This window comes from Macrotis lagotis, chromosome X, assembly GCF_037893015.1.
Source record: "Macrotis lagotis isolate mMagLag1 chromosome X, bilby.v1.9.chrom.fasta, whole genome shotgun sequence".
NCBI classification, from domain to species: Eukaryota; Metazoa; Chordata; class Mammalia; order Peramelemorphia; family Peramelidae; genus Macrotis; species Macrotis lagotis.
Window position 1 is genome coordinate 354,589,986 of NC_133666.1, and position 25,588 is coordinate 354,615,573.

Consider the following 25,588-nt stretch of genomic DNA (forward strand, 5'->3'; position numbering starts at 1 on the left):
CAGGAGCATCATGCCAAAGAGAAAACAAGAGACTGAATCTTCAAAAAGTTTCCTTTGAAACCTGGGGCTAGTAGCATTTAATGTGAGCTCCACTTGGCAGATGATAAGTATTCCATTCATGTCTAGCTTTGGGTTATCACTCTTTGCTAAATAACTACCGCCTGAAGTGAGTATGTGTGGGTGTTATGGAAACAACTAATGACAACCCTCTCCTCATCATCACCCCCACATAAGAAAAGAAAGCATTGTCTCTCCTTTGGGGGAAATGTGAAGCTGTGGTACAGGTGACATGAACAAGGACCTGTTTCTTTGTTTCTTTTTTTATTACTTTCTTCACCACTCCAGATGCAAAAACTTGAATTAGCACAGTAAGTGAGGAAGAAAACATTTGTACTGTAAATAGGAAAAAAATTCTCAATTGCAGCATTTACTAGACTTGGAGAGGAAATGGATGTTAGCTTCATGGTACAAAGAACTACATTACATGAGGCAAGCACCCAACATTCTCAGCCTGGTTTCCATCATATTGCACCCAAGGAAGGGACATAGACATACCAGAGATAGTCTATATTGGATACAGATGTCATGAAAGTAGCAAGTTTGTTCTGCAATATTGCCAAGCAATACCAGCTGCTTTTAAAATCATGAGCAAATACAGTTGAGGTAGAACACTCAAAAAAAGATGCATATTGAGAGTGATTTTTACAAACCTCACTATTTCCAAAGGAAAGCAAAGGGAAAAAGAAGCATATTTTTTCAATAGGTAGACTTGCCAATTAGATTTCTCTTTGTCATTTTTTTTATCTGTGGATGCCATTTTCAGGTATGAAAAATATTGAAAAGTCAAATATCATGTATAATGTTTTGTCTACATGCAATTGGTGAATTAGAGTGCCAATGTAAATGTTCAAATAATCAAAGGAAAATATATTTTAAAGTCACCTCAACTAAATGTCAGATAAAAATTGAATGAAAATTTTTTTCCTCAATTAATTTTATCCAATAGAAACCAACTTTTTAGAATTTCTTTCTTTTTTATCTTAAGTTCCAAATTCTCTCCCTTTCCTTGACCCTTCCTGAGACATAAGCAATCATGTGAAACATATTTCTATATTATTAGTCATATTGAGAAAGGAAAAAAGAAAGATAGAAAACAGAAAGAATGAGAACAAAAATAAAACAAGAACAAGAAGAACAAGAAAAAGAAGGGAGGAAGGGGAAATAGTTTACTTTGGTTGTATTTAGACTCCATCAGCTGTTTCTCTGGAAACAGATAGAAATGTTTATTATAAGTCCTTTGGATTGTTGTAGATCATTATGTTGCTAAATGCCTCATTTCTCAAATATATAAAGCACTGAGTCAAATATATGAGTAAAAAATTGATAAATGGTCAAAGGATATGAAGAGGCAGTTTTCAGATAAAGAAATCACAGATAAATTCTTTTTAGCCTAATTATGTTTCATTGCCCATCTCCTTTGCTTTTGTGAGCATGAAGAACTTTATATGAATAGTTGCATCTCTCATCATGATTAAAATCATAAGATCATAGATCTAGAGCTTGAAGAGACTTTAGAATCCCCCTGGTGCAACATCCCTAATTTTTAAGAAGAGAACATTGAATCCTTGAAAAGTTAAGTGACTTTCCTATGATCACACATAATGAGTGAGAGAGCCAGGATTTTAACTCAAGTCCCATGATATCAAATTCCACACTTTTTTCATTTGAGCATACTGTTTGCATCAATTACTCTCCCATATTGGTTAGTACCTATGGGACAGTTTTTGACAGATTCATTTCTTTCAATGAACTATGAGAAAGTTATTCCAACAGGATTTGCTTTAAGTATTCTATGATTTATAAAATTAGGTGATAAAATTAATAGACTTGATGTAAGGCAAGTTCTCCTAAGAGTTATTCAGGGGGCAGCTAGGTAGATAAAGCATTGGCCCTGGAGTCAGGATGACCTGAGTTCAAATTTGACCTCAGATACTTAATAATTACCTAGCTGTATGACCTTAGGCAAGTCATTTAATCCCATTGCCTTATTGGAAAATAAAAGAGAGTTATTCAAAAGTGGAATAGAAAGAAATATCTTGAGAATGAAATGTCCTCAATTATAGAATAGATAAAATAACTATAAAGTATTCAGATATGGGTTGAGTTAGATTATCTCTGAGGACTCTCACAACTCATATTCTACAGCAAACCCTCACTATAAAACCAATTTGATGGCATGCCCTAGATTTTGCAGTTTACTTTTTTCAAAATAATCTTTTGAATGTATTTAATTTTTTTAATCAAGACAAATCTGTCTTTCCTCCCTTTCAACCTTTCTACCTTTAAGAAGGAAAGGAAAGCAAAATTCCTGTTAAAACACGATCAAGAAAATATATGTTCACATTAACTATATTCAAAATATACATATAGAAAAGTCTCTCAGGAGGTAGGTAACGTATTTCATCATTAGCCTTCTGGAGGTGTGGTTGGTCATTAAACAGTCAGAATTCCCAAGCCTTGCAAAGCTGTCTTTACCATATGGTTGTCATCATATATAATGTTCTCCTGATTTTGTTCACTTCACTGCATCAGTTCATGAAAGTCTTCTCAGGGTTCTTGAAAACTATCTTCTTCATCATTTCTTATAGTAACATTGAGATAATGAATTTAAATAAATGAGCAAGGCAGTGTTAAAGTCAAAAAAACTAACCAGAATATGAATTTATAATGCCTTAATAGTGAGCTGTTTAAATGACTATTGTTGGGATTGCAATGTCATCTTTCAAATATATATTTGTGAATTTATGTATTGTTACTAAGTAATAATGAATAATAATTAACCTATTGGGACATTTTTTTTTTAAAACCAGACCTGTGATTTTATTAATTTAGGGAGCAAACTTCTTTAACCAATGCAAACTGGTACTACTCTTTACCTTAGAGGGTGTTCTGAGGGCCCATAGAGCCAGTATGATTCAGAAGCAACAGCCTGAAAACCCAGTTTTTCTTAACTCCAAGGTCAACTCTCTGTGTTACAACTCTCTAATTTTTTATGATTTTAATAAAAGAAAAGGAAAAGGAATTCTAAAATAAAAGATACCTGAACCAAAAATTGGGAAGAGGAAAGAGCTCCAGGGTTGGAATCAGAAGATCTGTATTTAAATCCTGATCACTACCACCTATGTGACCTTGGACAATTCATCTATACAATGAGTGGATTTAATTAATCTCAATGGTCCTTTTGGGGTTCTAATTTCACATTTTTTCTTATGTTTTGAATTACATTGTTTGCTTTCTATAGGAGATATAAGATGGTATTTGAAGGCCTTATCTAGACAGCACATGTTCAGATATTTATCATCATTATTGACTTAGTCTTGAGTATTGCCTCTTACAGTAACTGATATCACCACAAAATACAAGACTAGAGAATACCTAATATAGTAATTATGCACCTATTGTAACAAGATATTTCTTCTACTTAAAATCTCCATCAAATGAGATAATACAATAAAGTTCGTTGTAAATGTTAAAGTCTTGAACATTATTATTATTTTACAAATCATGCATACTTTTTTGTTAGGAAAACAAATGTTTAATTTGAAGAGAAAGAGTCAAATGAGAAGCCTCTGTGGAAGATAAAGCCTCTTAGTCTTTTGGCACTGGAATATGAGCAAGATCACCCTGGATGACTGGTTCCAAAAGGGAAGGGAACTTTTCTGATCTGATTTGATTAGAGACAGTGTGACATCACTGAGCCTCTTGGGGCAGGCCAAAGTTGAGCAGGGGTCTGGGCAGGCTTCTGTCTCCCCTCTCCAGTGAGGAGCTAACCCCCCTCTTCCCAGATGCTTGGAATTGTGGAAGAGGCTGGCAGAATGGGCAATGATGCCACAGGATAGCATCTCACCAGAGTTTCTAGTGACCTTGGAAAGATTTCCTCTCTGACCCAAGTCATCTTCCCCTGCATCAGTGTCCAGGCTTTGGCCAATGACGTCCCATACCTTGAGTTGTTCAACCTCTGTCATGAAGGTTGTCCTCCCATAAACATTGGCATAGATGTTCCTCAGATCTCCCAGGTGCTGATTGGTGTACTGGAGGCCACCATGGGGCATTCCATTGGGGTTGAATTGGTCTCCACAGCTGTCAGAGCATTGGGTCAAGTTCCCCCTACTGTTGGACATGGAGTCTCTGGGACACAGGCTCTAAGCCCCTCAATGAAGCAGCATTTGGGGGGTAGTACTTGTAAGAAGCAAATGACTCCCTGCACAGCCCCAGGCCACTCTACCATGGCCACTGCTGTCCCCGGATTCATGCCCATGAACATGCCCTGACACCCTGTACTCTCCAAGAGACTCTACACCTCCTTACTGGACAAGGTTGTGGTCACCAGGATGCTCTGATCCTCCAGGTGCACCTCCACCCTTGGACCCCTGCCATACCACACAGGGATGTCTATACCAAGTCCATGCAACTCTGGCAGCTAATTTGCATGGTGAACTCGATGCATACTCTTAGTATAATGATTTTTGACTGAATTCATAATTGACTATTTCTAAATTAGTAGAATTTCCAGGATATTTTAGTTCTTGAGACATCTTTGAAAACTGGGGACACACTAGAAAAATCTAAGACATAGGGGCCCTAGATATAAAAGACATAAAACAGGCAACATAAGTTATCAACAAAATGTGACTAGGAGAGGCTGAAGATAAGCTAGAAGCTAAGATGTTCAAAGACAAACAACTACTTTTACATTTTAGTAATAATGTCAAACATCTGGATAGAGTGTTGATCTTGGAGTCAGGAAGATTTAGTTTTGAACCTTGACTGACTTTTGGGTTATGAGATCAGTTTCTTTTAAGACCCTGCTCAAACATTACATTCTGTAGACCATTTCTTGATCCTCTTCACCCCCAACTGCCAGAGCCTTCCCCTATAGCATTGACCTCCAGCTACTCTGTATGTGTCTATGAGTTTGGTCAGACAGAATGTCACTGCATTCCTGGCTATTTCCAGTCATCTTGACTTTTTGTCCTATGCTGGTCTACAATGACTCTCTTAGAAGAGACAGTGAGGTTGAAGACTGTACATCTCTGCCTCACTTAAATCCAATTCATATGCAAGTCACAGAACCAGTATGTTTCAAAAGCAGCAGTACTAAAACCTAGATTTTCTTAACTCTGATGGTCCTCTTAGAAAACAAAAGAGGAACAGCAAAATGTCTCCTATTCCATTAGAATGGTTCCTTGAGCTTAGAGGCTGTTTTGTCTTTCTATCCTTAGTGCTTAGTGCTTGGTAAGTTCTTAAATGTTTATTCATTGATTGGTAGTCATTATTTAATTTTGATTGTCATTGGATTGATTTGATTGTTATCATGTACAAATCATGTTTCTAAACTTCAGTTTCCTTATTTGTAGGGATAAAGTATATACAGTATTTGATAAGAATATGAGACTTAAATGAATTAAAGTACGTAAAATACTTTCCAAATTAAGAATAGTTATTTCATCAAAATAACCCTTTTGTTTAGCTAACCATGTGGTCTAGGGGACAATACCAAACCTCAGTTTCTGTATTTGCAAAATAAGATATCTAAAGTTTCTTATCTATCTAAATCTCAAGATTTTAGGATTTAATCAGTGTCTTAAATCACAAAATAAGTTTACATGTAAAGGAAAAACAATCTTGCATCATAAGTTATACAAAATGGACATCACTTTTGTAGGACTATTTCCTCAAAGGCCTTTTTGAAAAAAGGGATAATCCTAGAAATGTAGTCACAGTTCAGTCATTTTTATGGTCAATAATTCTATACTACTATAAATTTTAATGTAACAATTTTAATAAAGGAAAAATCAGTCTTGATCAATAACACAAAAATTGCTAAACAGCTTGTTTCTGAACCAATCCCCATACCTAATGTGCAATAGGTGCTTCATATACATTTCCTCTTATATAGTGACTGCACTAAGCTACCCCTTGGATTTGAGCATCACAAAAGAAATGAGGTTATAACATGATGCCAATGAAAATAGTGAATTTTAGAAATCCTAGCATGCAAGTGGGCAGTAAAAGACCAGATGCGAAACTGCATCTGCTTCTAAACCACTGAGATAAATACAGCAGGAATAATCATCATTCATTTCTTTCCAGTTTAAGACAGGGCTGTAATATCTCAGAGATAATTAAAACATTGGTTGGTGCAACAGATGTGAAATTCATGGTTTAAAAGCCCAACCATTTTTCCAAGTTGTCATTGCCTTCTTATCCTAGATCTTTCTTCCAAATGCTCTCAAGATGTGAAGCAAACGGTTTAGAAGTAAAAAGGTAACACTAATGTGTAAGAAAAACCTATTTAGGGTTAATGGTTTCAGATGATGCAGCCAACCCAAATGCTTATTATCTAGGAACATAAGAGGCAGAAGTCTACAATCTGTTATCAGCTCTCTTTGGAAGTGGCCTTAAGGGAAACTACTATCTCTACTTCAGTTTCTCCAATCCTAGCCTAGTGATATCAACATGAGATTAAGGATCACAGTGAGATTAGGTCCTTACTGGGTAGCTGCTTCACAATGTGTCCTTTGTTTAACAAAATCATATAACTGCAGTTCCTGATCAAAAATTCTCCTTTAAGAAAAAAAGATACATTGGCTATGGAAACTTGCTAGCCCTCTAGGATATACTAGGGAAGCTTATTCTTAGGAAAATCTTAGTGAATATTTTTACAAGGTCTGGAAGAGGTCATAAATTGTTTTGGTGTTTCTGCTCACTCTGTGTCAGTTCATAGAAGTCTATAACAAAAACATTGTAAAATGAAAAATTTTGAAAGACTTAACAGAAATCAACCATGATCCCAGAGGACTGATGCTAAAGAATACTTCTCACTTCCTGACAAAGGGGTGATGAATTAATGCAGAATGAGACAAATTTATGGACATGACAAATTTGTTTTATTTGACTATGATTATTTGCCACAAGATTTCCCCCTTTTAGTAGAGGAGAGGAGGGAGACAGATGGAAGGGAAAATAAATACTTATAAATTGGGCTGGTGAGGTTTGAAAAAATAATAAAACAAAATTAAAAGAGGTGAGTAGAAAATACAATATAATTTTACCTTACAATTCTAGAACTTAATCTAATTTTCCTCTTCTAGATTTCAAGTATTCTTTGAGACTCATTATATAGTAATTCAATTAAGGGACTATGATTAATTTTATAAAAATGTGATGTTTCTCAAAAAAACCCAACAAAACTCTACTACTTTTTTTCCCTATATTTTGTCCCCCTCCTTATTATTTCCTTTTAAAGGAATTGCGAAGACAAGTGTTCATTTGGTGTAAATTAGTTGCCTGAGTGGCATTCTTTAACATTTTTTGCCTCATAATTTATACAAAAATTAACTTTAAGTGGAACCCAACCATTTTCAGAATCTGGCTGTCATCACAAATGCCCTCACTAGGGTAGCTATAATGTTATTTTATTTCTAATATTTTGCTAATAATTTACAATGTTAAGCTTACTTCATTCAACTCCAAAAATGTCCAACAAAATAAAAGAGGCCAAGCAAAACACGAGATAGGGAACTGAGTCTTAAAGCTAGAATTAAGTACAGTATTTGCCTAACACATTAGCATATATTCCCAGACCCTTCTTATTTCCTGACTTACCATCTTTTTTTTTTGATCATGAGTTCTCAGTGTTTTGGAAGTAGAAAAAGAATGTAAATTCTAGGGCATAGCTTTTGTATACAATCATGAAGAAGGGAGGTCTCAAAGCAGAGTTAGAACAATTTTTAGTGTTAGAAGGAATCTACATGCAAAAGCAAGTTTCAACATTTACTTCCAAATCCTTGTGTTCCAAATTCTCTCCCTTCTTCCCACTCCACTCCCCCCATTACGAAAGCAGGTTAAAAAATGTGTAGCCATGAAAAACATTACTACAATAGTCATGTTATAAAAGCAAACATAACCCCCACTCACACACACACACACACACACACACACACACACACACACACACACACACAAAGACAAAGAGAAACCTCAAGAAAAATAAAGTGAGAAAAAAGTATGCTTCAGTCTGTATTCAGTCATCATCAGGGGATGGCATTCTTTATCATAAGTCCATCAGAGAAATTACTTCAATAATTTTTCTCACAGTTGCTATTGCTAACTGTATTTCCCTCCATGTTATTCCCCCACCCTCAATTTTCCTATTTTCTCTTTCTTTTCATCCTGTCCTTCCTCAAAAATGTCTTGCATTTGATCACCCTCTCCCATCATCTTCCCTCTCTTCTGTCACCTACAATCCCTGCTTTCTCTCCCTGTCTCCTCTTTCCCATTCCTTTTCTGTCCTATTTTTCTCTAGGGTTGGATATATTTCTATACCAAATTGAATGTGTTTGTTATTCCCTCTCTGAGCCACTTCTAAGGAGATTAAGGCTCACTCACTCCCCCTTACTTTCCCTTTCTTCCACTCCACTGCAAAATCTTTTTCTTGCCTCTTTTATGTAAAATAACTTAGCTCATTCTACCTCTCCTTTCTCTTTTCTTTCTCCTAGTACATTCCTTTCTCCTCCATTTACCATCTTTTAAAATATATTATCCTTGAAATTCAACTCCCTCCTGGGGTCTTGTATATATATATATGTATATATGTATACACACACACACACACACACACACACACACACATATATATATACACTCATGTTTCTCCTTCTGAGTTAAAAGGAATCCTAGAGTCTTGTCTACATACATATATATATATATATATATATATATATGTATGTGCATACCTACAATTATTACTATTATTTTTTAATTTTAACTTTAATCTTTTTCTCTCCCCTTTACTTTATCACTCAAGTGAGTCTATATTTTTGGAGGGGAGGGGGTATTTTTGTTTACTCTTAAACAAGAATATTTTATTAATGTATAAAAAATTGTTTGTACAAAATGAAAATAAATAAATATTAAATACATACATACATATATATGTATATATGTGTGTATATATATATATATATATATATATATATATATATATATATATATATATATGCTCTTTCTGAGTTAGAAGGAATCTTACAGTAAGAACTTGCTTACTTTACACTTCGAGTCCATTGTGGTTAGAATCCTCACCCAAGGTCACAAAGGTAATAAACATTGGGGATGGGATTTAAAACTCATGTTTCTGTCACCAGTCAATGTTTGTTTCACCATAGTGTACTTCATTCTTTGTGACCATTCCTGTTTTGTCAGGAGAAGAAAAAAAAGGAATCCTCTTAAATGATCATTTTGAAGATGAGATTATTATAACTACAAGTTATGTATAATTACAAATGATTATACAAAGCCTAAGGCAAAAGTTTCTTTCTCATTGCAAATAGTTCTTTTATGTGAATATATGTTACCAATTTGTCATGCAACTAGGTAAACTTATTTAAGAAAGTATTGGAATATCCTTGATAAAATTAGAGGTCACATAATTTCATTCCCATTTTAGAGATGAGAAAGTGAAAGTAGAAAAGTAAAAACAAGGGAAATCAATGTACTTTTGTGTACCTACTTGTTTTTCATATGTGCTCCCTAAAGGAAAAAGCAGGGAAGAAAGGAAAAGTTGTGATAACAGCATGGTTTTGTAAATACATGAAACAAGAGTTTACATGCAAATAAATAAATGCATACTCAATGTAATTAGTTGTAAGTACTATGCAGTATTATAAATGAAGTGTTTAAATTTTTGCAGATAGGAGAAGAGATCTTTTGAACACTTGATATGGATGATTGACCTCAGATTAGAGGATAGATTTATGTGTTTTTCCTTATTTAAAAATTTAAGAATCTACCTTATTTCAAACAATATATCATAATAATTTTATTTAAGTAAAATTTGTATATGTCTCTTGAAATGTATATAGGTATCATACTATTTAAAGGAATAATAACTCTCATAGATACAAAAACAACAAAGTATTTCTCTTTCACAAGGTAGAAAACCCTGATACTCCAAGAAGCTAAAGTGACTTCTCCAATGTCAGATGTGGCAAGGACAAAACTTTAATTTAGTCTTCATTGCCCTCTAAATCAATTCACCTCTCCACCTAAAGGTGATGGTTTGGGTGACATTGTGGACTCTGGAGTTGGGAGGGATCTCAGTGATCATCTCAGGATCCCAGGACTTTTGAATTGGAAGGGACCTCAGTAGATTGCCAAGATTCAAGTGGGTAGCCATCAAATAAATAGTGGCTGGATGATGATGTATTAGAAATATTATTAAGAGATTGGGGTTTTATTGGCTATTGGCAGATAACATGATCATCAAGAATCCTTTTCATTCTAAAATCCTAGGGTTTTATTATTCAGAAAACTCTAGGGAGTCACTGACTCTTCTTCTTACCCAAAATGGCACCTCTTACTAAAGAGGTGGACTTAGAAGACCTCGAAGTTCAAAGTCCTACTTTAGCCACTTAAAGAAGTTGAGATCTTGCAGAAATCACTTGATTTCTCTGAGCACCAGTTTCTTCCACTTTCCAAACTTTTCATTAATAAACATAAATTTATTATAAATTTATTAAATTTAATATTAATAATTTGTGGATGTTTCAGTTTATAAAAGGTTCAGAGAGGAAAAATTGTCTTATCAGAGATCACACATCTGAAGCATCATAGTTGCAGTGAACAGAAAACTGAACTGGTCATCAAAAAGATAAAGGTGCTCAGAAGAATATTATATACCTTAACAACAATATGGGGTGATGATCATCAACCTTGATGGACTTCCTCATTCCATCAGTGCAATAATCAGGGACAGTTTTAGGGGGTCTGTGATGGAGAATATCATTTGTATACAGAAAGGAATTGTGGAGTTTAAAAGAAGACTAAAGCTTACTATCTTCAATTTTTAAAAGTTGTCTTATGAATTATATAATTTTATTATTTCTAATATTTTCTTTCTTCCTTTTGGATCTGATTCTTCTCTCATAACACATTCAGTTTTGATCTATGCTGATCATGGATGCAAATGAAAAATCTATATCATATTGGCTTCTCTTGGAGGAGGGGAGAGGGAAAGGAGGGAAGAAGAGAAAAAAATGTAAAACTCAAAACTTTGCAAAAATTGATTGGCAAAAACTACCATTGTATTTAATTGGAAAACAAATAAATATTCATATAATAAAAAATTGATTGTTTTGAAAACTATTCATGTATGTAGTTGGAAAAATAAATAAATATTTTTTAGTTTAAAAAAAAGACAAAGTTCTAATTCAATCTTCTATATTTAAAAGTACTTAGACTATACCTGAGTCACTTAATTGAGCTCAGCCTTCATTTTAAAACTCAGGTTAATAATAACTATATTACCTAACCAGCTGACTATCCACATATAACATTCTATGTCCACTTGAGTTTTCATCTCTGCTGGCACATACTGACTAATAATAGGTAAATCACTTACTCCTTCAATGACTCCAGCAATTAAGGCTATAAATTGCAGTTGTCAATCAGTATTGGTGAAGAGGGTTTCCTCACTGCGCGTTCCCTTTACCAGCAAAATTACAAAGTCAATCCAGAAATAAAAAAATCTACTTCACACAGTTGAAGCCTAAAATTAAATAGCATATGAAAAATACTTTTTTTGGTTAATGTAAAGTTCTATATATCATGGAAAGAAAAATACTTTTATTACAATTTTAAGCAGTCAGAACTCCCCCACCCACACACACACACACACACACACACACACACACATTACAAGCAAAGTTAAGAAGAAGTATCATTTTTCACAAAGAGAAGAAAGTTTCTATGGACAAGTGAACTTCTTAATATGAGTATTTGCTACAATTTGAGTACACGAAAATCACATTGTCATGCTTGTCTCACAATTGCTCATTGATTAGAACTGGGGAAAGGCAGTTTGTTTTGTTTAGTGGAGAAGATTTTTCTAATATACTTCTCTGCCATTGACTTGGAACTAAGTTTACTCCATTTGTGTTTGTTTATCTTTATACAATACCTTGAGTAAAGGAATGTGAAACATAGGAAATCAGTGTTTCTGCCCACTGATACTGAAATGGAATTTTGATGTCAAGAATAAGAAAACTTGTTTTCTCCCTATGCCATCATACACTTAGAAGTCAGTTATTATTATTAAATAACAGAATTGGGATCCAAATCCAGGTCTTCTGGTTCCATATTCAGTGCTCTCTAAATTATGCAATGCTATATTCTTCCATTTTTTTGTTTTATGTTTGAATATTGTATATCAGATTGTGAAATATGTTTCAAAAAGTATCATATGGAGAGGACAATGTAGTGTACTGCAATAGAGTAGAAAAACTGCTGCTTCACTTGTGTCTGACATTTCGTGACCCCATTTTAGATTTTCTTGGCAGAGATTCTGGCATGGTTTGCCATTTCCTTCTCCAGCTCATTTTACAGATGAGAAACCTGAGGCAAACAGGGTTAAGTGACTTTCCCAGGGTCACACAACTAATAAGTGTCTGAGGATGGATTTCAACTCAGGAAGATGAGTCTTCCTGACTCCAGGTGTGGTAGTCTATGCACTATGGAGTCACCTAGCTGCCCCTACATGATTTGGAATCAGGTTTTTGTTCTGTTACCTCTTTGATCTTGAATAAGTCACTTAATAACTTCCATGGATCTCAGTTTCTTCATTTATTCTATGAGATTCAGGTTCAGTGATTCATCCTTAAGGTCCCTTCTAGTTCTAAATCTTATGAACCTATTGAAGAGGCACTTTTTTCACATTACTTAACCATTCAAAAAGAATGTAAGAAAAAAAATTCAGCTTCTTGGCTAGGAACATTAGAAATGAAATCACTGCCTATCAGTTCACATTGTTTCAAAAGAGTCACCTTTTAATTTTAATTTTAAAGACAACTCAATTTCAATTCAATTCACTTACTATCCCTGTGTGACCTGGAGTGAATCACATCTCTGCACTTTTGTTTCCACATTTATAAAATGAAGTTAGATTAGTTGTCCTCCAAGGCTCCTTTCAGTTCTCTCTTTCACTGATATTCTCTTTCAGCAAACTTTTATTTCACATCTGTTATGGACAGAATTCTGTGTTAGATTTATATATACATATATATATATATATATATATATATATATATATATATATATATAAAAGTTACAGTCTATTCAACTGTCATTTATTAAACTCCTATTATATGCCAGTGTTATACTAAGCACTAGTGATACAAAGATTAAAATTAAACAGTTCCTTTCCCCCCAGGAGTTTACTAGGGAAAGGGAAAGAGATTAAAAACAGCATACTTGAAAATATAGTATGTAGTATTCTGAATACTAGGTTACACAGGAATTCTGGAAAAATGTATCTGCATGATCATGAAAATTACACTGGCATGCCAAGATATCAACCTACTTAATTCTACTGGGCAAACTACAATAACCCTTTAGAGAAAGAAAATGAGGTCCATTTAAGGTCATTTGGAATCTTAAATGAATTTCAATGTATACAATTGTTAATATAACAAATCAGGGCAATTTTGTGGTAGTTCAGCTCTGAAAATTTGATTGATATTTGACTATTCAACCTTTGGGCTTAGAAACTGAAGATGATAAACTTATATTTTCCTTTGTTCCATCTCATCCATGGCAGTATTGAAGCTATATCTGAACCCACTTGATCTTTGAATATGATTCTGCTTATCTGCTCAGAATTTTCAAACAAAAATGATGACTAAGAGCAAAATCTTTCAGACCAGGATAAAAAGATTAAAAGTAAATGTATTGCCTCTTAACCTTTTCCCTGACACTGGCCATCATAAGTGACTTGGATTTGACACAATAACAGGGAGGCTGAAACACAGTCAACTCAACAGTTAATAAATGCCATATTCAAGGTATTTTGTTTGGTGATATGAGAGAGTCAAAAACAAGGAAGAACTAGTCTTTGCCTTCATGATATTGCCACCTCTCTGAGGGTATTTCCCTGGTATCTTACATGAAAGGTTGGCTCTCCACTTGGAGGTATGGGATGTTGGACATGGTGCAAAGAAGCTTTGGAGATCATCAGGGAGAGAGCATGGGAGATCTCAGTGGAAATATGAAAAACAAAGCCTTGAGAAACATTTAAGCATTAGTTTAAAGTAAAGCCTTCATCAATAATTTGTACTACCTGAGAAAGTGAGGCTGCAGAGAATTTTAAAGACTTTGAAATGTTCTTCTATATAAGATAATAGTTCAGCAGAGAGATAACTTTCAAAAAAAATATATATATATATACATAATTTTCTTTATTGAAGAGACTATCTCTCTCAAAGTCTTTTACCTTCAGGTCTGTTCATGGAGGAGAAAGTCAGGAAAGGAAGCTTAGGTCAATTTCTTATAGATTATTAGAAGCTTAAAGGCTAGTAATTAATTAATTAATTCAACATTCAAAAAGAATTTATCAAGTGCCTTCTAGGTAAGTGAAGAACATTGGGTTAGGCATTATGAAAAATATAAAGATACTATGAAACTCAGTCCCTGCCCTTATGCAGTTTGTTCAAATCTCATCCTTACTAAAAGCATGAGCCTCCTTTTTCATAGCCCAATTTCTGCTTGAGGTTGTCTGTTCACTATCTCATAAGGTAGTTCATTTGCCATCCTATAATTTTTGTTCATTATAGACTTTAATTGCACATTGTGAATAATAAAGGAGGTATCAGAATCCCCTCCTCCCACCTGTTTTCTAATATTTGAAGAAAGATATGTTTCTCCCAGTTATTTTTTTCTTCTCTTTTCCCAAGTTAAATTATCTCCAGGTCCTTCAAACATATCCACCTCATTATATTCCACAGTACAGATTACTGTTTTTTTTTAGTATCTCAGTGAAAATATGGTTCTAAAATCAGAGCATCTGTTGCTTCTTACTTATAGAGCCTAGGACAAGTCACTTAACCTATCTGGACCTTGGACTCCTCATCTGTGATAGATCTGATAAAACTATTCTAGATGAGAGCTCAATCCTTACAGCAAGTCCAATGTGGTTTGCTGGTTCCAGTTCACATGGAGGTTTTGTAGAACTGCTTATGGGTATCCATAATAAAGCATCCTTGCCTCCACTTCAAAGAAATCTCAGGAATTCTCTGACTTTTTCTTCATCTTTACTGTGAAAAGTTCTTTGATTGGCTGCTGAGACCTAACTAAATGTAGTTATATAAAAACTTCAAGAAGTCAATTTCTCATTCTCATCTCTCAGGTTTGTGAAGAGGAAGAATAGCTACAATACTCTGAGTAAAGGCAAGGAGCTCATATCCCCATCCAATAAACATGGCACTTCTTGATTTTGGTATTCTTCTTCTTTCCTGATCTTATGCAAATGAGCAGCCTAGGATTAGAGTACCCAAGCTGCTAATGAGAATAGAAGATCTGTTAATTAGTGAGAAAGGGACATCCAAGAAGTCCTCCAATGACTCATTCAGAGCCAGAGTCCTGGGACTTAAAACCAAGTCTAAGGATGAGAGGTTGAAGTGACCTTGAAGATCAACCTACTCAACTCAGCTGAACAATGAATCAGCACAGTAACTATAACACACTGCTTATAATATTTAAAGTTCATCTGTTTTGTCACAACCAAAAGTTAATTTGGTGAGAGTTCCTTGAAAGAAGAAAAAACTTCTAGGTCTTAGAGGTATATCTCAACTACACATAATCCATAAGTGTGTTTCAATACTTTCTTTGCTTCAAGTTTGAGTCTCCCCTCCCCAGATATTTTATCCCTATGTACAAGAAAGAAGGTGGAGGAAAATAGTTTGAACTCACCAATTTGAATTCACTCTCCATAGAGACAAAATATATATAAAAAGGAAAATATTTCTTAACATAGAGGGTGTTTTTATATTTCTATCTTTGCTACATAATTCCTTAATTTAAAAGAAAAAACTATCAACCAGTTAATGTATATTGGGAATATATCAAAGTTGTTAATGGATATTGCAGAACATGTTGGGTAGCAGCTCATAAGTGACAGTATAAGATTAGTGGACCCAGAAGGCCCTGAATATGTCAAAGATGAAACCTACCCTGCCCCCAATTGACAATTTGTTGTTGACACCACAAGTTGGATCCCCTGGGTGTCTTTGGGGGCAAGACAGAAGCCTGCCAGTCTGTGCCAGGCTGGGAAAATACTTGTGCAGTTAAAGTCCTTTGCAATTAAGTGGGCCCTCCTTCATAGTGGTTGCCAAGGGAAAAGAATGTGACTTTTGCCATAGCCTTGCTCTTCCTCTTCAAGGGGGGTTTTTATCCTTTTACTCCCCACTTTGCTGCTTTTTTTTTCTTTTTCCTACTCCTTTTATTGTATTATCACAATATGCAAACATCTTTAAGGATTGAACTCTTTTGGTTCCACATACTGTTCATTTTCCTAGCAATAAGTCTGGTTTTCATGTAAGCCTCATGTTGTGATTACCTGTGGACAAAACAGATAGATATTGCTCAACACTTTAGATATCATCCAGGATCCCACTCATTATCATCCACACTATGAAAATAATCTGGAATGTGTATATGATGGCAATGCTTGAATATGTAAGTAGTGAAAGAGTGTAAAGTTGTTCCTCTCTTCAGAGGAAAAAGTAAATAACAAAGGGCATCAGTCTATGCTGACATCTTCTAGATTAAGATGGTACCACCCTACTTTGTGCAAGGCTAGGAGCCTGCTCCTTTTGGAAGATTAAGTCTTTGTATAGAAAACAAACAAATAATTAGGGCCAGTCTGTAGCAAGATAGGCTTGAAAGCCAAAGTTCTAGGAATACAGAACTAGTAATGAAAATTTTCTCCAAGGTGAGTTACTGGAAAAATGAGTCCCTGATGGCTTAGCCCTACCTGTTCTAAAATTATATTATAAAGCATCAGTCATCAAAACTATCTAGTATTGGCTAAGAAATAGAGTGGTGGACCAGTGGAATAGACCGTGCAATAGAAGGAAATGATTATAGTAATCTGCTGTTTGATAAACCCAAAGAGTCTAGCTATTGGGATAAAAACTCTCTCTTTGATTAAAAACTTCTGGGAAAATTGGAAGTTAGTATGGAAGAAACTTAGATTAGACCAACACCTCACATCCTATACCAAGATAAGATCGAAATAGATACAGGATTTAGACATAATAAACAATATTATAAGCAAACTAGAAGATCAAGGAGTGGTTTACCTGTCAGACCTATGAAAACAGAATCAGTTTATGACTAAGAAAGAGATGGAGAACATCACTAAAAACAAACTCAATGATTTTGATTACATTAAATTAAAAAGCTTTTGCACAGACAAAACCACTGTAACCAAGATGAAAAGAAATGCAGTAAACTGGGAAACAATCTTTACAACTAATGTTTCTGACAAAGGACTCATTTCTAAAATATACAGAGAACAGAGTCAAATTTTTTTTAAAAAAAGCCATTCCCCAATTGACAAATGGTCAAAGGATATGCAAAGACAATTTACAGATGAGGAGATCAAAGCAATCCATAGTCATATGAAAAATTGCTCTAAATCATTACTTATTAAAGAAATGCAAATTAAAGTTTCTCTGAGGTACCACCTCACATCTATCAGACTGGCCAATATGACCAGAAAGGATAGCAATCATTGTTGGAAGGGTTGTCGGAAATCTGGGGCACTATTACATTGTTGGTGGAGCTGTGAACTCATTCAACCTTTCTGGAGAGAAATTTGGAACTACGCCCAAAGGACAACAAAAAATGTGCATGCCCTTTGACCCAGCAATACCACTACTGGGTCTGTACCCTGAAGAGATGATGAAAAAGGGTAAAAACAACACTTGTACAATATTCATAGCAGTCCTGTTTGTGGTGGCAAAGAATTGGAAATCAAGTAAATGTCCTTCAATTGGGGAATGGCTTAGCAAACTGTGATATATATATATATATATATATATATATATATATATATGTATGTCATGGAACAATATTGTTCTATTAGAAACCAGGAGGGATTGCACGAACTGATGCTAAGTGAGATGAACAGAATGAGGAAAACACTGTACACCCTGACAGCAACATGGGGGAGATGATCAACCTTGATGGACTTGCTCATTCCATTAGTTCAACAATCAGGGACAATGTGGAACTCTCTGCAATGGAGAATACCATCTGTATCCAGAGTGGAGTTTGAACAAAGACCAAGGACTATTACCTTTAATTTAGGGGAAAAAAACCTGATATCTTATTGTCTGATCTTGCTATCTCTTATACTTTATGTTTCTTCCTTAAGGATATGATTTCTCTCTCATCACATTCAATTTGGATCAATGTATACCATGGAAACAATGTGAAGACTGAAAAGTTGCCTTCTGTGGGGGTGGGGGTGGGGGGGAGGGAAGTAAGATCAGGGGAAAATTGTAAAACTAAAAATAAATAAAATCTTTATAAAAAATGAAAATAAAATTACAAAAAAAGTGAGTCCCTGAAATGTCCCTTATGTGGTAGAGAAGTAAAAGACCCTGACTAAAGAATAGGAAGGACCACAGTATCAAGCACACAGAATCATCCATGAATAGAAAGCATTTAGGTCATTCTTTTCTCTAAAAAACCCATGGAAGATTCTATATTGTGAAAACTATTTGCATATTTGTCTAATCTCCCTTAATAGGCCCTACATATCCTCAGAACTGATTGGGATTATTTGTATTTGTTTGCCCTACAATAACGAGCATGGTTGCTTACACATAATAGATACTTAACAAATAGTTTTTTGATTGAATTCAAGGAACTTCCAAAGATTTTCCACTGTAATCTAAATAGAATTTCTTTAAAAAAAAATGAGGAAAGAAAAGTAACATTTCCCATAAGGAAACTGAACTGGACCCTTTATCTTTATTAGTACTATCCAAACAAGCAATACTCATGCTGAAAAATCATCATCTATTCTTACCTTCAGGCAATAGGGTGAATATCTTCTTTTAGTAAGACATTCTGCTTTCTTATTCAGTAGCAATCTGCAGTCTGATCTGTTTCTATCAAAGGAAAAGGCATTAAAATGAACTTTTAATGAGCAATGTAAAGCCTTTGGCAATCCAAGATATCTTCTCCAATTCAGGTTTTTCTCTGTTACAAGCACTTTTGGAGAGACAGTATTGACTGGTAGGTTACAAAGAAAGTTTAAATCAGGGGAAATGGCTTGGGTCCAATTCAGGGTGTTATTTTAGATTGTATGCTGTGTTCTTTATTGTTGGTTTGAGCTTTGTTTTTGTTTTTATTTTTTTAATGGAAAGATGGAAGAAAACAGAAAAATTGCTGCTGACTGGTTTGGAAGGTAAAGAGATTTCAGGTTTCTGATTTACTATTAAAGCTCTTTTCAAAAGATCCCCTCTGGCAAACATTCTCTGCTTTTTCAAGACATAGCTAATGATACAATAAACTTCTCTATAGCTCAGGGCTTCATAACTAAATGGCACATTTCAGAGCTGGAAGGGACTTTGTATACATTTATTCTAGCCATCTTGCTGTTGACTCTGACATTCTCTGAGTAATAATCTTCTCATTTAAGATGGCAGCACCCTACTTTCTGCAAAGCTAGGAACCTGCACCTTTTGGAAGATTAAGTTTTTGGGTATGGAAAAAACAAATAAATAGAGTCAGTCCACCTCAAGATACGTTTGAAAGCCAAAGTTCCAGGACATAGAGCTTGTAATGAAAATTTCCTCCATGGTGAGTTCCTGGAAAAATGAGTCCCTCAGATGCCCCTTATGTAGTAGAGAAGCTAAGGACCCTGGCTAAAGAATAAAAGGCACCACAATATCAAGCACTCAGAATCAAATAATCCTTGAATAGAAAGCATTTAGACCATTCTTTCCTCTCTTTACATCTAAAAAGTCCATGAAAGATTCTACTTGAAAGAAGGAAATGGAACACTGGAGAGATTCAGTGATGTCCCCATATTTAAACAGTTAGTGACTGAAACAATACTGGAACTTTATTTTTGGACTGAGAGAAATCCAGAATAGAGTTAGGTAGGAGAGCAAGTGACCTAAAATGCATTGTGTATGAAGTTTCACTAGGACACTTGAGTAAAAATGTTTTCAGTACTTTAAAAGATTTGTGACTTCACTGCCAACCCAGATCACCTTAGTAAAAATTTCTGAAGTGTTGTGACAAAAATAATACCTTAAATTGTGACCAACTTTCTGACAATGATCCTCTCTACACTAGGTTGAGCTGATTCTCAGGCAATCACCCCATACTCTATCACCAGACCAGCACTCAGTGTTCTTCCAGCTCAATAGGAGTTTAAAATCTATTAGTGTCTCTTAATCTAAAATCTATCAGACAACTCAAGGTCAACTCAATAACATCATTAATTATCTCAGTATGAACAAATTTTTGAAAACTACATTTTACAAATGTTCTATATTTTTAGTCCAGTAAATGATAGATGCTATTTATAATAATTATTATTTTATGTAGTATATTATATGTGGTAGATACAGATAGGTGGTATAGAGGATGGAGTGTTGGACCTAGAGTCAGGAAGACCTGAGTTCAAATTTGACCTCAGACACTGACTAATATATGACACTGGGCAAGTCATTGAATCCTGTGTGTCTCGGTTTCCTTATCTGTAAAATGAGTTGAAGAAAGAAATGGCAACTATTCCTTATCTTTGCCAAGAAAACCCTAAATTGAATCAAAAATAGTTTGACATGATGGAAACAACTGAACAGCAACAGTATATGATGAATAAAGAAGAGAATTGTAGTTAAAACTAGAAGGAACTTTAGAAATCATGTAGTCCATCTTCCTCATTTTAGAGATCAGGAACCTGAGACTCAGAGGATTTAAATGATTTCCTCAGAGTCACACAGGTAATCAACAGGAGAACTTAGGTTTGAATCCCAGGTCCTGTGATTTCAATCTTAGGTATTATAATGAGGCCTTAAAACTACCATTGCATAGACAACTAAAAATACAGGGAATATATATTTTTTTGTCTTTGTTTTAAAGTCTTTTGCCCTGTGTCAGAAGACACAATTTTAATAACTTGACCAGAATCTATAAATGCCTTCTCTAGTGTTCAGTGCTTTCCAGCATATTGAACCTAAGTTACTGAGTTCTTCCCCGTAAAACTTTATTCGAGTGTGAGTTCCCAAAAGGTATAGCATCCTAATGTAAAGCATGCACTCTGTCATAGTTACCATTTTATATAGCATCCCAGCCAGGCGTGGCAGGAAATTTTTGTGGACAAAGGTCTTTCTAGAGGGGCTGCCCAATCAAATCTTCAGAAAGACTATTCCTGGGATTTTGATCCTTTTCTGTGATTTCTGTTTGTAGTAGCTTTTTTGCTCCAAGGACCGCTGCATTTTTGTTTCATTAGAAAACAGAGTGCAATTTCTAGTATCTCTTCAGACACCCAGTGGGCAAGATATAAAGCCCGGGAAGGACTGGAGAACAGATAGTAATGGTTTATTCGTTATATAGTGATGTTATTTTGTTTGGACTTGTGACTCTATCAAGACATAGGACTCTCAGTGGGGTAACTCCCCTGCCCCCATACAAATTTGCAACTGAGTTTACAACATATATTCTCAGAGAATTGCCTGGGGGCACTAAGAGGTTAAGTGACTTATCCAGGATCACAAAGCTGTATGGGGCAGGTACTTCATGATTCCAAAGCTGATCCTCTTTTCATTAAGCCATGACTTGCAACCTCTCATTTAAGTCACCAAATCTTTCTAAATTACCAAGACTTCTATTGGAATATAAATTGGAGAGGGTCACTCCAATTTACTCCTCCAGATCACCTTTTCCCTTTATGTAAAGCCATGGATAGTTTTTCTCCAAATGTTTTTACAGCCCCCTCCCCACATTAAAACTCTCTATTGATTAAATAGATTCCTTCATCATTGAAAGAGTAGAGAATTATCCTCCAAAAATCTTGTCAAAGTGAATTTTGATGAATTTTCCTCTAAAATCAGGATTCTTCTTTCTATGCAATTGGGTCCCTTTGATTAATTTCAAATCTATCTTGCTATCTTTACTCCTTCAATTTGAAAATTAGGATTAGTTTTGTATGTACTGAGCAAGTGGTCATAGAACTGTAACATCCTCAAAAATGCTTAGCCTTACATAAATATTGCAGTAGGAATGTAAGAACCTAAGGCTTAGATGATGCTTATACAACACTCTTATCATTCATACAATAGAAATGTTAGTCAAAACACAAGTTCCTTTTGACATATTTTGTTTCATTTTTTCCAGTTGGGTAAGTAGGGAAGATGGATACCCCAAAAAAGAAAGAAAAGAGTCATTGAGTCATCTCTCATTTTTTTAAAATAAAATGCAGAGAATAAAAGAAAAGTCAGAAAGAAGCACTGAAAAACAAGTCAATTTTGAAAGTTGGGTGTTGAGCTTAAAATATATTTGACCTGTATTTAACCTAAACTGTTCACGATGAAGATAGATGCATAGATAGACAGATAGATAGATAGATAGATAGATAGATAGATAGATAGATAGAAAGATAGATAGATAGATAGAAATGCCCATTTAATTTGATGTTTCACTAGGCAGTGAATTATGGGATCTTTTCTTTCACTGTAAAGTATCAGTGAGAGAGGTCCAGTCATGCCATCCCTTAGTGAGCAAAAAACAAAAATGGAACCTGAGCCTAGCTCACAATCATTGCTTCAAAAAAAATTTAAAAATGCTTGTGACTGAGCAGCCATTCAGACAAATACAAGTCAATATGGTGAAGTAAATCAGTTAACCTGGATGACTACTAAATTGATCCATCATTTCAGTTAAAACAATACCTCCAGTAGCCTGGCATAAAAAGGGGAGAAGAGAAGCATCAGCCTGAGTCTCATTTGAGAAAAGGAGGAAGATGAATAATAAATGCTGAATTTCATACAGACCTCAGGTGCATTTTCCAAAGACCATACCATTTGCTTACTCTCAAATGAAAAAGTAAGAAACTATGTGAATGAGGAGCAACTCAGACATAGTGTGCAAAGTCATAATTAGAACCCATGTCCTCTGGTTCCAATTCCAATACTCTTTCTCATTATTGATATGATTAGTATGGGAAAACTCTCCAAAGGGAAGTAGTATGAGTATGAGTTCATTTTGTATTCATATAAAGTTAAATAAAATATTGTCTAATTCTAGTCATCTTTGCCTTCACTTGGACTATTTACATCCCTTCAAATCCTGCCAAGTTATATGTAATTTTGATCTTCTTAATATTCTGATCACACCATTTCTAATTCTTGAAAGTCTTTCATGGATGCCTTTTGCCTATTAAACAATTCAAATTCCTTAGCCTGGTAATTCAAATTCCTTAGTCAGGAAGCCTGTTTGGATTATATGGTTCTTACCCACCATGCCAACTTATATTGTCATACTCTTCATATATTCTATATCTTAGCCAACTAGATTACCCAAACATATCCATCAGTTTTTTGACACCTTATTCTTTTCTGGAATATCCTACTTCCTTCTGCCTGCCTATCGAAATCCTCATTTCAGAGACCAGCTTATACATTACCTCTTCCATTATACTTTTCCTAGTTTCCCTAGTCAGAAAGTGAGTTCTTTTTCTCTGAACTCTCAAATATTTTGTTTGGAATTTTGTTTTTTGTATATACACATGAGCTTATGTTTATATACACATGTATACATGTATACACATATTTGTATGTGATATGTGTGTACAAAATAGGATATTAGAAAGATAAGGCAGGTTCCTTTCCTTCCAAATGATTTTATAAATGATCAAATTGAAAAGTAGAGAGGTCAATTGATTTGTCCAGGATTACAAAACAAGTTAGTAGTAGAACATCCAACCAAATACATTATGTAAACAGAATGCCAATCAATTCTGAGGCCCTGGCATGGTTGAACAAATTCACCATTGGGGACTTCCTTAATAATGTCTTTGGACTATTTTGTTTCTGACAGGGTTTTTCCCTGGTAATATCAGAATTTGACTTATGCATCTCCCAAAAGAAATCCTATGGAAGGACATAATCAATCAATCAATAAACATTTACAGTTACTATGTGCCAGACACTTTGACCGGGGGGGGGGGGGGGGCGAAATACAAAAGAGGCAAGAGACAGAGTCTGCCTTCAAGCAGCTAATGGGGAAGATAACATGTTAATAAATATATACACAAAGCAAGATTTATATAGGATAACTGGGAAATAAGAGAGGGGAGACACTAAAAGTAAGAGGTATTTATTGGGAAAAGTTTCCTGTAAAAGAATATATTTTAATTGGATTTTAAAGAAAACTAGGGAGATCAGTAGTAGAACATTCTGAGCATGGGGGAAAGCTAGAGATAATTCCCAGGGTCAAAAGATGTAGTGTCTTGCTCAAGGATCAGTCGGGAGGTCAATGTCATTGGATGGAATATGTATTGGAGAGCATGGGGTAAGAAGACTGGAAAGGAGGGGTGGCTAGGTGGTGTAGTGGATAAAGCACTGGCCCTGGAGTCAGGAGTACCTGAGTTCAAATGTGACCTCAGACACTTAATAATTACCTAGCTGTGTGGCCTTGGGCAAGCCACTTAACCCCATTTGCCTTGCAAAAACCTAAAAAAAAAAAAAAAAGACTGGAAAGGTAGGAAGGAACTAGGTTATAAAGGTCTTTGAATACCAACATTTTTTTAGTTTTTGCAAGGCAATGGGGTTAAGTGACTTGCCCAAGGCCACACAGCTAGGTAATTAAGTGTCTGAGGTCACATTTGAACTCAGGTACTCCTGATTCCAGGACTGTTGCACTCTCCACTGCATCACCTAGCTACCCTTGCACCACCTAGACACCCCATCAACATCTTTTATATTTTCTCCTGGAGGCAATAGGGAACCACTGGAGTTTAATTGAGAAAGGTAGGTGACATATTCAGACCTGTACTTTAGGAAATTACTTTTATGGCTGAATGGAAGATGATTTGGAGTGGGGAGAGAACTGAAGCAGGCAAACCAACTTGTAGACTATCGCAATAATCCAATATTTCCATATACATGGTCCTTTGATTCAATTTCTTCCCAAAAGAAGTTATTATTTTTTTCCCCTAAATCCTCATCCCAATTCTCACTTTCCCAATTACTGTGGAACCTTCCAGTCCCTCAAGTTTACATCTTAAGAGTCATCTTTTTTCATCATTTTCCAACAAAGTTTTTCCTTTGGAGTTCATTGAAAAGGAAGGGAAGAGGGTGAAGATTATGTTTGGATGAGGGGTAGAAAAATGTGATTGCTGTAGTCAGAATCAGCCCTAGACAAAATCATAATGTAAGCCAAATTAGTCTAGAGTTTTAACTAGGATACTGTGATCTGGGTTTCCTTGAGGGAACCAAAATTTAGAAGTCACTGATAATACCTGTACTTCTGCCACACAAAACAACTGAGCCTGACACCTGGTTATAAAAGACAATTATTTAAAATAAACTAGTATTTGGAGTTTTTTCTCCATGTGTGAACTTTTTCTTAGTCCATTGGCTAATTGTACTCTGCAGCATCTGAGCACAGAACTGATGTCCCTAGTCTCTCCTATTCTTAACACACACACTTTCTTGATATTCATCCTTTT

General features: G+C 35.1%; 1 long non-coding RNA gene and 1 pseudogene across 4 annotated transcripts in view; both read right to left on the reverse strand.

The window, feature by feature from the left end:
* Positions 1-3,733: 3,733 nt before the first annotated feature.
* On the reverse strand, positions 3,734-9,126 carry LOC141499110 (copper chaperone for superoxide dismutase-like; annotated as a pseudogene).
* A 3,786-nt stretch (positions 9,127-12,912) lies between these two features.
* LOC141502105 (uncharacterized) overlaps positions 12,913-25,588 on the reverse strand; it is an 86,956-nt gene continuing 74,280 nt past the window's right edge. For all 4 annotated transcript variants that reach the window (XR_012472400.1, XR_012472402.1, XR_012472403.1 and 1 more), the window contains 3 exons: positions 18,932-19,013; positions 16,062-16,447; positions 12,913-13,075 (listed from right to left, as the gene is read on the reverse strand). This is a non-coding gene — a long non-coding RNA (uncharacterized LOC141502105). The remainder of the gene's footprint in view (positions 13,076-16,061; positions 16,448-18,931; positions 19,014-25,588) is intronic.